Raw genomic sequence first — 16,973 nt, 5'->3', positions numbered from 1 at the left:
AATTGGCACCAGTATTGGGGAAGGAGGGAATTGTTCCACTGGGACGGGCTCCACCTGAACCATGATGGGACCTGGATCTTGGTGAATCGCATAACTAGGGCTGTGGACAGGGCTTTAAACTAAGTAGTAAGGGAGTGGGTTTAACAGATTGGAGATGTATGGATAAAGTAAAAAAGTGTGGATAAAGATAGAAACTTTTCTATTTTAGGATCTTCGCTTCCCTTTGTCTTATCTAAATTGAATAAACAAATAACTACCGGTAATCCTATAGTTAAATATACACTACGAATTTGGTTTCAATTCCGTAAACTTCCTGGCTTAAATAAGTCTATCTTATCAAGCCCTGTTATATCTAACTTTTTTTTTCAGCCCTTTCTTATAGACCAAGCCTTTGTGTTGTGGAAAACAAAAGGCATAACATGTTTTCGTGATCTATTTTTAGATAATAGTTTTATGTCCTTTGAACAGTTGTCCAATAAATATAATTTGCCTAAAACCCATTTTTTTAGATACTTACAAATTAGAAATTTTTTAAAGAATGTTCTATCATCCTTTCCGAATTTATGTCCAATGGACATTATGGAAATTCTTTTTACCTCTGAATCCCTGTCAGAAGGGTTTAGTTGCTGTCATATATAATATGATTATGAAAACACAACCAGAGATATCAGACAAAATTAAGAAAGAATAGGAAAAAGAATTTCACTGTCTCTTATCTGCAGAGCAGTGGGAGAAAAGACTACAGTTAGTTAATTCCTCTTCTATTTGTGCCAAACATGCCCTAATACAATTTAAGGTTGTACATAGGGCTCATATGTCTAAGGACAAACTTGCTCGATTTTACTCTGATGTTAACCCTATCTGTGACAGATGTCACTCTGAAATTGCCTCATTGACTCACATGTTTTGGTCTTGTCCCTGCTTGTAAAATTATTGGAAAGATATTTTTGGTATTATCTCAACAGTTTTGAATATCAAGTTGCAACCTCATCCTATTACTGCAATTTTCGGCTTGCCAGTGGTGCACAATGGTCAATTGTCCCCTGCAGCCCGGCGGATGATTGCATTTGCTACATTAATGGCTAGAAGATCTATCCTATTGAAATGGAAAGAAATTAATCCTCCAACCACATTTCAGTGGTTTTCTCAAACTATTTCTTGCTTGAGTTTAGAAAAAATTAGAAGTGTCATTTTTGATCCGTCAGTTAAATTCGAAGAAACCCGGAGACCATTTATTCAACATTTTCATATGAGTTAGGCTGACCTTTCCCAAACCTGATTCTTGCTACCTTATTTGGATAGAGGTGCGGAGTTATAGACACTACTGTTGTATATTTGATATATTATATTAGCCCATGATGGTTAGGTTTTTTAAAAAAAAAATTCCTTTTTTTGGGTGTTTTCCCCCCATTTTTTGTAACTTACTATGAGTTTGGGAGGCTACCATATATGGATTATTAATTGTTTGTATTTGTACTTTAACCTATCAATTATGTACTCTCAAGTTCTCTGTATTTTATGTTTTCTTACTATGATTATTTGAAAATTAATAAAAAGATTAAAAAAGAAAGATAGAAACACAGAAACATAAAACTTACAGCATAATACAGGCCCTTCGGCCCTCAAGGCTGTGCTGAACATGCCCCTACCTTAGAACTACCCTGGCTTTACCCATGGCCCTCTATTTGTCTAAGCTCCACGTAGGCATCCAGGAGTCTCTTAAAAGATCTTATCACTTCCGTCTCCACCACCACTGCCAGCAGCCCATTCCACGCACTCACCACTCTCTGCATAAAAAACCTAACCCTGACATCTCCTCTGTACCTACTTCCAAGCACCTTAAAACTGCCCTCTCGTGCTGACCATTTCAGCCCTGGGGAAAATCCTCTGACTATCCACATGATCAATGTCTCTCATTATCTTGTACACTACTATCAGGTCACCTCTCATCCTCCGTCACTCCAAGGAGAAAAGGCCGAGTTCACTCAACCTATTCTCATACGGCATGCTCCCCAATCCAGGCAACATCCTTGTAAATCGAGTTCTCAGTATTCTCAAGAGGGAGGGTGAGCAGCCGCATGTCGTGGTCCATGTAGGGACCAATGACGTGGGTAGGAAGAGTGAGGAGGTCCTGAAAGGTGAGTTTAGGGAGTTAGGTGCCAAGTTAAAGGACAGGACCTCCAGGATAGCAATCTCAGGATTGCTACCAGTGCCACATGCAGGCAGGTTTAGAAATAGTAGGATAGCACAGATCAACACGTGGCTGAAGACATGGTGCAGGAGGGAGGGCTTCAGATTTATAGATAATTGGGCAGTTTTCCAGGGAAGGTGGAACCTGTTCCGGCGGGACAGTTTACATCTGAACTGGAGGGGGACAAATATTCTTGCAGGTAGATTTGCTAGAGAGGCTCCAGTGGATTTAAACTAGATACGGGGAGGGGAACCATAGTGTAGGAACAGATGTATGAGAGAAGGAAGAAAAAGAAGATAGTAAAGTTGTTTGCACCGTTAGAGATAAACAGAGAGGAAGAGGTGGAGAATTTCTTAAATGCATTTATTTTAATGCTAAGAGCATTGTAAGAAAGGTGGATGAGCTTAGAGAATGGATTGATATCTGGAAATATGATGTTGAAGCTATTAGTGAAACATGGTTGCAGGAGGGGTGTGACTGGCAACTAAATATTCCTGGATTTCGTTGCTTCAGGTGTGATAGAATCGGAGGGACAAGAGGGGGAGGTGTTGCATTGCTTGTCGGAGAAAATATTACAGCGGTGCTTTGGCAGGATAGATTAGAGGGCTCATCTAGGGAGGCTATTTTGATGGACTTGAGGAATGGGAAAAGTATTTGGGGAGCGAGAATTAGAGGAGCAAATTTGTAAGGAAATAATAGATATGTGCAGTAAGCACAGGGTTGTGATTGTGGGAGATCTTAATTTTCCACACATAGACTGGGAAGCCCATTCTGTAAAAGGGCTGGATGGTTTGGAGTTTGTAAAATGTGTGCAGGATAGTTTTTTGCAGCAATACATAGAGGTACCGACTAGAGAAGGGGCAGTATTGGATCTCCTGTTAGGGAATGAGATAGGTCAGGTGACGGAGGTATGTGTTGGGGAGCACTTCGGGTCCAGTGATCACAATGCCATAAGTTTCAATATAATTATGGAGAAGGATAGGTCTGGACCCAGGGTTGAGATTTTTGATTGGAGAAAACTTTGAGGAGATGCAAAAGAATTTAGAAGGAGTGGATTGGGACAATTTGTTTTATGGGAAGGATGTAATAGAGAAAGGCAGTCTTGAGGCGGACTTTACAGATTGCATCTGTGGTGGCTTTCTTGAACAGTACGTCGCTGAAACTACAAGGGAACTTTGTCCTGTGCAATGAGACAGGTAAAATTAGTGATCTTGTAGTTAGGGTTCCTCTTGCTTAGAATGATCACAGTATGACTGAGTTTCTCATACAAATGGAGGGTGCAATAGTTCAATCTAAAACCAGTGTATCATGCCTAAACAGTGGAGACTACAATGGGATGAGGGAGGGTTTGGCTAGTATAGACCGGGAACACAGGCTGTATGGTGGGACGGTTGAGGGACAGTGGAAGAACTTCAAAGAGATTTTTCATGGTGCTCAACAAAATTATATTCCAGTTAAAAGCAAGGACAATAAGGGTGGGGAGAGCCAGCCTTGGGTAACTAAGGAAATAAAAGAAGGTATCAAACTAAAAGCTTGTGCATACAAAGTCATCAAGAGTAGTGGGTAACTGGAAGATTGGGAAAACTTTAAAAAGCAACAAAATACCACTAAGCAAGCAATAAAGAAAGGGAAGCTAGATTATGAAAATAACTAATACAAAATATAAAAATGGTTAGTAAATGTTTTTATAATTATATAAAGTGGAAAAGGGTGGCTAAAGTGAATGTAGGTCCCTTGGAAGACTATTTTGTGTTAATTTTCATGGTGGAGGGCACATCTAACATGCCAGAGAGATGTTATAGATGTGAGGGGAGGTAAAGACCTTGATACAATAGCTATCACTAAAGAGGTAATGCTGAGCAAACTTGTGGGCCTGAAGATAGACAAGTCCCTGGTCCTGGTGGAACGCATCCCAGGGTACTGAAAGAAATAGCAGAGGTTATAGTTGAGGCTTTGGTGATAATTGAACAAAAGTCTATGAACTCAGGTCCCATCAGACTGGAAGATGGTGAATGTCACACCACTGTTCAAAAAAGGATGTAGACAAGAGACAAGTAACTGTAGGCCAGTTAATTTAACATCTGTAGTTGGGAAAATGCTTGAAGCTAACATTAAAGAAGAAATAGCGAGGCATCTGGAAAGAAATGGATCCTCAGGCAGATGCAGCATGGATTCAGCAAAGGCAGGTCCTGTTTGTCAAACTTAGTGGAGTTCTTTGAGGATGTAGCAAGTGCAGTGGACAGAGGGGAACAGATGGACGTTATTTACTTGGATTTCCAGAAGGTGTTCGATAAGGTGCCACATAAGGATGCATAGAGTTGGGGGTGATATATTAGCAGGAATAGAGGATTGGTTAACTAATAAGAAGCAGGGAGTTGGGATACATGGGTGTTACTCTGGTTGGCAATCAGTGGTGAGCGGAGTGCCACAGGGGTCAGTGCTGGGCCTGCAACTATTCACAATATTCATTAACCATCTGGAAGAGGGGACCAAGTGTAGTGTATCTAAGTTTGCTGAATACACTAAATTGAGTGGAAAAGCAAATTGTGCAGAAGATAAGGAGAGTCTGCAGAAAGATATAGATAGGTTAAGTGAGTGGGCAGGGGTCTGGTAGATGGAGTACAATGTTAGTACATATGAGATCATCCACTCTGGAAGGAAAAATGGAAGAACAGATTATTATTTAAATAGTAAAAGATTGCAGCATGCTGCTGTGCAGAGGGACTTGGGAGTGCTTGTGCATGAACCACAAAAGGTTGGTTTGCAGGTGCAGCAGGCTATCAAGAAGGCAAATGGAATGTTGGCCTTCATTGCTAGAGGGATTGAATTCAAGAGCAGGGAGGTTATGCTGCAACTGTCCAGGTACTGGTGAGGCCGCACCTGGAGTGCTGTGTGCAGTTCTGCTCGCCATACTTGAGGAAGGATATACTGGCTTTGGAGGCAGTGCAGAGGAGGTTCACCAGGTTGATTCCGGAGATGAGGGGGTGAGACTATGAGGGAAGATTGAGTTGCCTGGGACTGTGCTTGCTGGGATTCAGAAGAATGAGAGGCGATCTTAGAGAAACATACTGTATAAATTATAAAAGGGATAGATAAGATAGAGGGAGGAAGGTTGTTTCCACTGGCAGGTGAGACTAGAATTAGGGGACATAGCCTCAAGATTTGGGAGAGCAGATTTAGGGCGGAGATCAGGAGGAACTGCTTTTCCCAGAGAGTGGTGAATCTGTGGAATTCTCTGCCCAATGAATCAGTGGAGGCTACATCAGTAAATATATTTAAGACAATGTTGGATAGATTTTTGCATATAGAGGAGTTAACAGACAGACAGACATACTTTATTGTTCCCGAGGGAAATTGGGTTTCGTTACAGCCACACCAACCAAGAATAGTGAAGAAATATAGCAATATAAAACCATAAATAATTAAATAATAATAAGTTAATCATGCCAAGTGGAAATAAGTCCAGGACCAGCCTATTGGCTCAGGGTGTCTGACACTCTGAGGGAGGAGTTGTAAAGTTTGATGGCCACAGGTAGGAATGACTTCCTATGACGCTCAGTGTTGCATCTCGGTGGAATGAGTCTCTGGCTGAACATACTCCTGTGCCTAACCAGTACATTATGGAGTGGATGGGAGACATTGTCCATGATGGCATGCAACCTGGACAGCATCCTCTTTTCAGACACCACCGTCAGAGAGTCCAGTTCCACCCCCACAACATCACTGGCCTTATGAATAAGTTTGTTGATTCTGTTGGTGTCTGCTACCCTCAGCCTGCTGCCCCAGCACACAACAGCAAACATGATAGCACTGGCCACCACAGACTCATAGAACATCCTCAGCATCGTCCGGCAGATGTTAAAGGACCTCAGTCTCCTTAAGGGTTATGGGGGAAAAGCAGGTAGGTGGAGATGAGTCCATGGCCAGATCAGCCATGATCTTATTGAATGGCGGAGCAGGCTTGACAGGCCAGATGGCCGACTCCTGTTCCTATTTCTTATGTTCAGCTGGAAGTAATGAATCAGCTGGACATAGGGACATAGGGAAGAGGATACAGGGAATCAGCTGGATATCAGGAACTGAATGTAGCGATTGAGCTGGACATAGGGAATTAGCTGGATAGAGGGAATTGGATATAAGGAGTAGGATATATGGAATCAGCTGAATATAAGCACCAGGATATAGGGAATCAGCTGGATGCTATAGAGAGAGTGCAGAGAAGATTTATAAAGATGTTGCCTGGATTAGAGGGTGTACCTTATGAGAATAGGTTGCATGTACTTGGCTTTTTCTCCTTGGAGCAACGGAGGATAAGAGATTACCTGATAGAGGTGTATATGATGATGAGAAGCATTGATCGTGTGGATAGCCAGAGGCTATTTCCCAGGGCTGATATGGCTAACATGAATGGGCATAGTTTTAAGGTGCTTGGAATTAGGTACTGAGGAGATGTCAGGGGTAAGATATTCACACCAAGAGAAGTGGGTGCATGGAATGCACTGCCAGTGACAGTGGTAGAGGCGGATACAATAGGGTCTTTTAAGAGACTTTTAGATAGGTACATGGAGCTTAGAAAAATAGAGGGCTAGGCACTAGGGAAATTCTAGGCAGTTTCTAGAGTAGGTTACATGGTCAACACAACATTGTGGGCCAAAGGGCTTGTAATGTGCTGTAGATTTCAATAATGAACCAGCTGGATATAGGGAACTGGGCAGGGATCAGCTAGATAAAGAAAATCTGTTGGATACAGGGAGTCTGCTGGATACAGGGAGTGAGCTAGATACGGGGAAGAGGAGCGAAATTTAAAAAAATTAAGTTTAATGAGTGACACAGTCAGGGTGATGAACACAGCAATCAGTGTGACTGTACATAGCAGACTTTAAGCCAGAGAAACACATCCTATTTCTATTCCTGCTTCCCCCACTGGCTTTAGTGGAAAGCATTCATCTGCAGAACGTGCTCCACTGGCCTGACAGGTGATTTGACAGTCACGTTCTTCCATCTCCGCTATGAAACAATACAGACCCTCTTCTTGACCATAACTTCCTCCTTGGATATGATTCTATCCAATGGAGACCTGTCTTTCGCGGCCTTCACTGCCGCAATGATCTGAGGAAACAGAACACAAGATCTTTACCACAAAGACAACCAAAAGCTTTAAAAGACACATTTGATGTTATTGCCAGAAGTTCTGTCTCATGCTGCTGGGATTGAAAGACCTGCTCAAAGGCAGGCAAAATGATTTTGCATCAGTATGGACCATTACACAGAGCAACACACACAGAACGAACCATTACACAGAGCAACACACAGAATGGACCATTACACAGAGCAACACACACAGAACGAACCATTACACAGAGCAACACACACAGAACGGACCATTACACAGAGCAACACACAGAATGGACCATTACACAGAGCAACACACACACAATGGACCATTACACAGAGCAACACACACAGAACAAACCATTGCACAGAGCAACACACACACAATGGACCATTACACAGAGCAACACACACACAATGGACCATTACACAGAACAGACCATTACACAGAGCAACACACACACAATGGACCATTACACAGAGCAACACACACAGAACGGACCATTACACAGAGCAACACACAGAACAGACCATTACACAGAGCAACACACACACAATGGACCATTACACAGAGCAGCACACACAGAATGGACCATTACACAGAACAACACACAGAACAGACCATTACACAGAACAACACACAGAATGGACCACTACACAGAGCAACACACACACAATGGACCATTACACAGAACAACACACAGAACGGACCATTACACAGAGCAAGAGACACAGAACAGACTATTACACAGAGCAACACACAGAACAGACCATTACACAGAGCAACACACAGAACGGACCATTACACAGAGCACCACACACACAATGGACCATTACACAGAGCAACACACACAGAATGGACCATTACACAGAAAACACACAGAACAGACCATTACACAGAACATCACACAGAATGGACCATTACACAGAGCACCACACACACAATGGACCATTACACAGAACAAAACACACAGAACAGACCATTACACAGAGCAACACACAGAATGGACCATTACACAGAACAACACACAGAACGGACCATTACACAGAGCAACACACAGACAATGGACCATTACACACAGCAACACACACAATGGACCATTACACAGAGCAACACACACAGAACGGACCATTACACAGAACAACACACAGAATGGACCATTACACAGAGCACCACACACACAATGGACCATTACACAGAACAAAACACACGGAACAGACCATTACACAGAGCAACACACAGAACGGACCATTACACAGAACAACACACAGAACGGACCATTACACAGAGCAACACACAGACAATGGACCATTACACACAGCAACACACACAATGGACCATTACACAGAGCAACACACACAGAATGGACCATTACACAGAGCAACACACACACAATGGACCATTACACAGAACAACACACAGAACGGACCATTACACAGAGCAACACACACACAATGGACCATTACACAGAGCAACACACAGAATGGACCATTACACAGAACAACACACAGAACAGGCCATTACACAGAGCAACACACACACAATGGACCATTACACAGAGCAAGAGACACAGAACAGACCATTACACAGAGCAACACACAGAACGGACCATTACACAGAGCAACACACACACAATGGACCATTACACAGAGCAACACACACAGAACGGACCATTACACAGAACACACACAGAACGGACCATTACACAGAACACACACAGAACGGACCATTACACAGAGCAACACACACACAATGGACCATTACACAGAGCAACACACACACAATGGACCATTACACAGAACAACACACAGAACGGACCATTACACAGAGCAACACACACACAATGGACCATTACACAGAACAACACACAGACAATGGACCATTACACACAGCAACACACAGACAATGGACCATTACACACAGCAACACACACAATGGACCATTACACAGAGCAACACACACATAACGGACCATTACACAGAGTAGCACACACAGAACGGACCATTACACAGAACAAAACACACGGAACAGACCATTACACAGAGCAACACACAGAACGGACCATTACACAGAACAACACACAGAACGGACCATTACACAGAGCAACACACAGACAATGGACCATTACACACAGCAACACACACAATGGACCATTACACAGAGCAACACACACAGAACGGACCATTACACAGAGCAACACACACACAATGGACCATTACACAGAACAACACACAGAACGGACCATTACACAGAGCAACACACACACAATGGACCATTACACAGAGCAACACACAGAATGGACCATTACACAGAACAACACACAGAACAGGCCATTACACAGAGCAACACACACACAATGGACCATTACACAGAGCAAGAGACACAGAACAGACCATTACACAGAGCAACACACAGAACGGACCATTACACAGAGCAACACACACACAATGGACCATTACACAGAGCAACACACACAGAACGGACCATTACACAGAACACACACAGAACGGACCATTACACAGAACACACACAGAACGGACCATTACACAGAACAACACACAGAACGGACCATTACACAGAACAACACACAGAACGGACCATTACACAGAGCACCACACACACAATGGACCATTACACAGAGCAACACACACAGAATGGACCATTACACAAAAAACACACAGAACGGACCATTACACAGAGCACCACACACACAATGGACCATTACACAGAACAAAACACACGGAACAGACCATTACAGAGAGCAACACACAGAATGGACCATTACACTGAACAACACACAGAATGGACCATTACACAGAGCAACACACAGACAATGGACCATTACACATAGCAACACACAGACAATGGACCATTACACAGAGCAACACACACAGAACGGACCATTACACAGAACAACACACAGAATGGACCATTACACAGAGCACCACACACACAATGGACCATTACACAGAACAAAACACATGGAACAGACCATTACACAGAGCAACACACAGAACGGACCATTACACAGAACAACACACAGAACGGACCATTACACAGAGCAACACACAGAACGGACCATTACACAGAACAACACACACAATGGACCATTACACAGAGCAACACACAGAACGGACCATTACACAGAACAACACACACAATGGACCATTACACAGAACAACACACAGAACGGACCATTACACAGAGCAACACACACACAATGGACCATTACACAGAGCAACACACAGAACGGACCATTACACAGAACAACACACACAATGGACCATTACACAGAACAACACACAGAACGGACCATTACACAGAGCAACACACAGAACAGACCATTACACAGAACAACACACATAATGGACCATTACACAGAACAACACACAGAACGGACCATTACACAGAGCAACACACACAGAAAGCTGGAGGAACTCAGCACGTCAGGCAGCATGGCATTGGAGTTTGTGTGATTCAATTATAGCTCAGGCCATCAGAGTTCAGAATTCAATTCCGGTGCCATCTGTAGGAAGTTTGTATGTTCATCCCATGACCACGAGGGTTTCCACAGTCCAAAGATGTATCAGTTTTTTGGTTAATTTGTCTTTGTAAATTGTCCTGTGATTAGACTCGGGTAAAATCGATGGGTTGCTGGGTGCTGAGGCTCGTTGGACTGGGAAGGCCGGTTCTGCACGCCATCTCTGAATACATAAACAAGAGTTTAAGGTGGCAGCACAGTTGCATAGTGGTCAGCATACTGTGCCAGTGACTAGGGTTCAATTCCTGCCACTGACTCGGAGGGATTTGTACAATCACCCTGTGACCATGTGGGTTTTCCTCTGGGCGCTCTGCTTTCCTCCTCCTTTCCAAAGGCATACAAAATGATAGGGTCTTTTAAGAGACTCCTGGATGGCTACATGGAGCTTAGAAAAATAGGGGGCTATGGGTAAAGCCTAGGTAGTTCTAAGGTAGGGACATGTTCGGCACAACTTTGTGGGCCAAAGGGCCTGTATTGTGCTGTAGGTTTTCTATGTTTCTATCTATGGAAAGGAATAAACAGTCCACATTTTGAGCTGAGACTCTTCTTCAGAACTGGAAATGAAGTGTGAAGATATCGGAGAGTGACTGGTTATGGTAACACCACAGCACCGGTGAAAAGAGCTCAATTTCCACCGCTGTCTATAAGGAGTTTTATGTTTCTCCTGTGACCACGTGGGCTTACTCCCACATTCTAAAGACGTCTGGGTGAGTAGGTTAATTGGTCACGTGGGCACTGTGGACTTGTCAGGCAAGGAGGGTCTGTTACCATGCTGTATCTCTAAAAGAAAAGCACCGTCCGCCAGACTATCCACCACGTGCCCCAGACTATCCACCACGCGCCCCAGACTATCCACCACGTGCCCCAGACTATCCACCACGTGCCCCAGACTATCCACCACGCGCCCGACTATACACCACGCGCCCCAGACTATCCACCACGTGCCCCAGACTATCCACCACGTGTCCCAGACTATCCACCACGTGCCCCAGACTATCCACCACGTGTCCCAGACTATCCACCACGTGCCCCAGACTATCCACCACCTGCCCCAGACTATCCACCACGCGCCCCAGACTATACACCACGCGCCCCAGACTATACACCACGTGCCCCAGACTATACACCACGTGCCCCAGACTATCCACCACGTGCCCCAGACTATACACCACGTGCCCCAGACTATCCACCACGTGTCCCAGACTATACACCACGTGCCCCAGACTATCCACCACGTGCCCCAGACTATCCACCACGTGTCCCAGACTATCCACCACGCGCCCCAGACTATCCACCACGCGCCCCAGACTATCCACCACGCGCCCCAGACTATCCACCACGCGCCCCAGACTATACACCACGTGCCCCAGACTATACACCACGCGCCCCAGACTATCCACCACGTGCCCCAGACTATACACCACGCACCCCAGACTATCCACCACGTGCCCCAGACTATCCACCACGCACCCCAGACTATCCACCACGTGCCCCAGACTATACACCACGCACCCCAGACTATCCACCACGTGCCCCAGACTATCCACCACGTGCCCCAGACTATCCACCACGCACCCCAGACTATCCACCACGCACCCCAGACTATACACCATGTACCCTAGACTATCCACCACCTGCCGCAGACTATACACCATGTACCCCAGACTATCCACCACCTGCCCCAGACTATCCACCACGTGCCCCAGACTATCCAGCACGTGCCCCAGACTATACACCACGTGCCCCAGACTATCCACCACATGCCCGAGACTATGCACCACGTGCCCCAGACTATCCACCACGTGCCCCAGACTATCTCCTGCCCCAGACTATCCACCACATACCCCAGTCTATCCACCACGTACCCCAGACTATCCACCACATACCCCAGACTATCCAACACCTGCCCCAGACTATCCAACACCTGCCCCAGTCTATCCACCACATACCCCAGTCTATCCACCACATGCCCCAGACTATCCATCACATACCCCAGACTATCCACCATGTACCCCAGACTATCCATCACATGCCCCAGACTATCTCCTGCCCCAGAAAATGGCCCTCAGCTGAGGGTGAAAACAGCTTCACCTTCTCTGGAGTATACTCATGATTCAGTAGCTTTGGGATTGATTCTGTCCAATCCCCAATCCCTTGGGCTCAGAAGGTGAACTTTTGGCCTTCGGTTTACCGGGCAGAAAAGCCTGAAGATTCTCTATAAGAACCAATCTGCACACTGGGATTCTCATTTGAGAGTAACACAGACAAAATGCTGGAAGAACTCTGGGGAAAGAGCAGCAGCTGGGCAGGATGGAATGACTGGAAATGACTACTGTCCCGTTGCACTCACATCCATCATCATGAAGTGTTTCCAGAGGCTCATCCAGGCACATCAAGAACCTGCTGCCCCCCTCACTGGACCCCCTGCAGCATGCATACCGTCCCAACCGCTCAACAGATGACGCCATTGCCATCACCCTCCACCCGGCCCTAACCCACCTGGACAAAAAAGACACATACGTTCGGATGCTGTTCATAGACTTCAGTTCAGCATTCAATACAATCATCCCTCAGAAACTGATTGGAAAGCTGAGCCTGCTGGGCCTGAACACCTCCCTCTGCAACTGGATCCTAGACTTCCTGACTGGGAGACCTCAGTCAGTCCGGATCGGGAGCAGCATCTCCAACACCATCACACTGAGCACGGGGGGCTCCCCAGGGTTGCGTGCTCAGTCCACTGCTGTTCACTCTGCTGACCCACGACTGTGCTGCAACACACAGCTCGAACCATATCATCAAGTTCACCGATGACACGACTGTGGTGGGTCTCATCAGCAAAAACGACGAGTCAGCTTACAGAGAGGAGGTACAGCGGCTAATCGACTGGTGCAGAGCCAACAACCTGTCTCTGAATGTGAACAAAACAAAAGAGATGGTTGTTGACTTAAGGAGGGCATGGAGCGACCACTCTCCACTGAACATCGACGGCTCCTCGGTAGAGATCGTAAAGAGCACCAAATTTCTTGGTGTTCACCTGACGGAGAATCTCACCTGGTCCCTGAACACCAGCTCCATAGCAAAGAAAGCCCAGCAGCATCTCTACTTTCTGCGAAGGCTGAGGAAAGTCCATCTCCCACCCCCCATCCTCACTACATTCTACAGAGGTTGTATTGAGAGCATCCTGAGCAGCTGCATCACTGCCTGGTTCGGAAATTGCACCACCTCGGATCGCAAGACCCTGTAAGATAGTGAGGTCAGCTGAGAAGATCATCGGGGTCTCTCTTCCCACCATTACAGATATTTACACTACACGCTGCATCCGCAAAGCAAACAGCATTATGAAGGACCCCACGCACCCCTCGTACTAACTCTTCTCCCTCCTGCCATCTGGGAAAAGGCACCGGAGCATTCGGGCTCTCACGACCAGACTATGTAACAGTTTCTTCCCCCAAGCTATCAGACTCCTCAATACCCAGAGACTGGACTGACACCAACTTACTGCCCTCTACTGTGCCTGTTGTCTTGCTTATTACTTATTGTAATGCCTGCACTGTTTTGTGCACTTTATGCAGTCCTGGGTAGATCTGTAGTCTAGTGTAGTTTTTTGTGCTGTTTTATGTAGTTCAGTGTAGTTTTTGTATTGTTTCATGTAGCACCATGGTCCTGAAAAACGTTGTCTCAATTTTACTGTGTACTGTACCAGCAGTTATGGTCGAAATGACAATAAAAAGTGACTTGACTTGACTTGATGGATTTGATGACCGATGTGCTCTGTGCTGTGAAGCAGACGTTCAAGTAACAGTCCAGCTAAGCACTGGATAGCACAGAGGATGGTGCAGTGTTCTGATGTCAGCTCCAGTGTGGAGGCAATTCACTGGATAGCACAGAGGATGGTGCAGTGTTCTGATGTCAGCTCCAGTGTGGAGGCAATTCACTGGATAGCACAGTGGACAGCATAGTGTTCAGATTTGGTCAGTCAGCTACATGGCAGTGAAGCTTCACTGAGGAGTACAGAGGACAGTGCAGCATTCTGAATCTGACGGCACCCACACTGGTGTCAGCTCCAGTACAGAGTCACTGCACTGGATAACACAGACAGTGTTCTGAATCTGCCTGTACCTGCACTAGTGATAGCTCCACTGGGAGACACTCTACTGAATTTATCACACACAAAATGCTGGAGGAACTCAGCAGGTCAGGCAGCATCAGTGGAAATGAACAGAGTCAATGTTTCAAGTCGAGACCCTACATCAGGACTAGAAAGGAGATCTTCTGGCCTCTGTCTTCTCCCTTTCCTTCGCAGTCTGATGAAATGCTGACTGTTTACTCCTCTCCATGGACACTGCCTGACCTGCTGAGTTCCTACAGTGTTATGTGTGTGTGTTGCTCTGGATTTCTAGCATCTACAGAATCTCTTGTGCTCTAGCAAATTTACTCACGTCTTCATGATAAGGGAATGCATTTAATTGCAGCTTAGAGAAGACCAGCTTGTTGTTAATTGTAACTTCAAAGCTTCCTGAGGACACAAGGAAATGTAATTTGCAGTGTTATACAAACCCAACACCCCATTTCGATGCTCCCAAAGAAATTACCTTCAATAATAATTCTAGGCCTGAACGTTCCAGAACCTGAGATGGTAACAGATTGGGAAAAGTAATTCTTTTTCAAATATATTGTGGATTACCTCATCAACCCATCATGTTAATTAGAACCTGAGGTCTCAGACAACCAGGAGAGGGGTGGGAGCTTGGCCGGAGGTCTTGCCTAGAGCTTGAGAAGGAGGGAGGCTTTTGTGAGGGTTTGAATGGAGAAGGAACCAGAGAGGTTTAGGGAGGGATAAAGTGCTTTCACCAACGTGAGGCATTGAAATCAAATGGAGAGGGAGGTAGGAGATGGAAGCCTGCAGAGTGATAGGAAGCTGAGGGCTTCGCCAGCCAACTGGCTGTGGCTCAGAAGGTGGTCCAGAGGCTGCCTTAGATCTTTAGCTCATGTTGAGGTCAAGTAAGATGAGGATATTGTTCCAGGGAGGGAGGTGGATGAAGGGGCAGGTGAACAGGAAGCTGAAACCATTGGCTTCAAGCTTCCCGGTAATTAATGGAAATATTTTTGATCATTATAACATAACTACTCCTCGCCTTTCAATGAAATCTTTCCCGACTGATCTTGGCTGTGGATGGGCTACAGCCACACCAACAGAATCCCGAGTGACTCTGGACGCGAGGAGAGAAGTTCAGGGGCGGTAAGGGGGGAAATGAGGTCAGACCAGGCCAGAGGTTGGAGGTGGAGAGTCGGAGGAGTGTGGGGAGCGGAAGTGGAGCGGGGTGCATGGCAAGGTGCAGGAGACGGCGGTTCCAGAGGCACCCAGGGTGACGTTCCTGTGATGAGGATGCGTCGGTCAGCTACTAGGATGAGAGCTGCTCCGGTACCGGCGGTGGGGACGGGAGATGTTCACAGTTCCCGAGAATGTGGGCATGGATATGGGAGAGGTTACAATAGTCGGGACTTTTGGAGGGAGATTGTGTAGCGGCAGCGGCGGGTTCAGGCGGTAGAAGTGAGTAAAAGCTTTTTCAGAAGATCCTTCGTATTGTAAATCGGAACAATTCCCGCGGAACTTTCGGCTAATTAACTCCGCTCACCTTTCTGTCCGATGAACCCGGTAATGCGCGCCTCCGGAACCTGCTCTTTGATCTCAGTGGCGAGGAACAAGAAACGCGCCAGGAATCCTCAGCTAGCACTGGAGACAGAGACAAGGGTGAGACCGGCTCCACCTCGCGGGACCCAACCATTTTATATTTGATCATTTTTAAACAAAGTGGCTTAAGATTTTTGTAGATTTATTATATACCGCGGTTGCTGTTCCAAAACCCGCAATCGCAACGGGGAAACCTTCGCAAACACTCCGTGAATCCCCGAAATCTTCGATCACTCACCAGTATTCCACCCGGACCTCTACAGTCCCGGGCTCGACCGCGTCCACGGTCTCTGTCGTCCCGTTGCTCTTCACCAGATCCTGCTGGCTGTCGTCCATCGGCTCCTCGACATCGACTCCGATTCCGCCGTCGCAGGCACAAGGACTCAACATCGCAGAGCATAACTTCAGCCTGAGTCCGGAGCACCATGGCACCGCT

General features: G+C 46.1%; 1 long non-coding RNA gene across 1 annotated transcript; it reads right to left on the bottom strand.

Moving 5' to 3' along the window:
• Positions 1–6,988: 6,988 nt before the first annotated feature.
• LOC140718783 (uncharacterized) lies at positions 6,989–16,953 on the bottom strand. The gene is made up of 3 exons (XR_012096789.1): positions 16,776–16,953; positions 16,482–16,579; positions 6,989–7,300 (listed from the first exon to the last, which is right to left on the bottom strand). It is a non-coding gene; the product is annotated as an uncharacterized lncRNA (long non-coding RNA).
• Between the last annotated feature and the right edge of the window lie 20 nt (positions 16,954–16,973).

Source organism: Hemitrygon akajei, chromosome 30 (assembly GCF_048418815.1).
Source record: "Hemitrygon akajei chromosome 30, sHemAka1.3, whole genome shotgun sequence".
NCBI classification, from domain to species: domain Eukaryota; kingdom Metazoa; phylum Chordata; class Chondrichthyes; order Myliobatiformes; family Dasyatidae; genus Hemitrygon; species Hemitrygon akajei.
The sequence above is the reverse complement of the archived record's forward strand: the minus strand, read 5'-3'. Positions and strand labels throughout refer to the sequence as shown.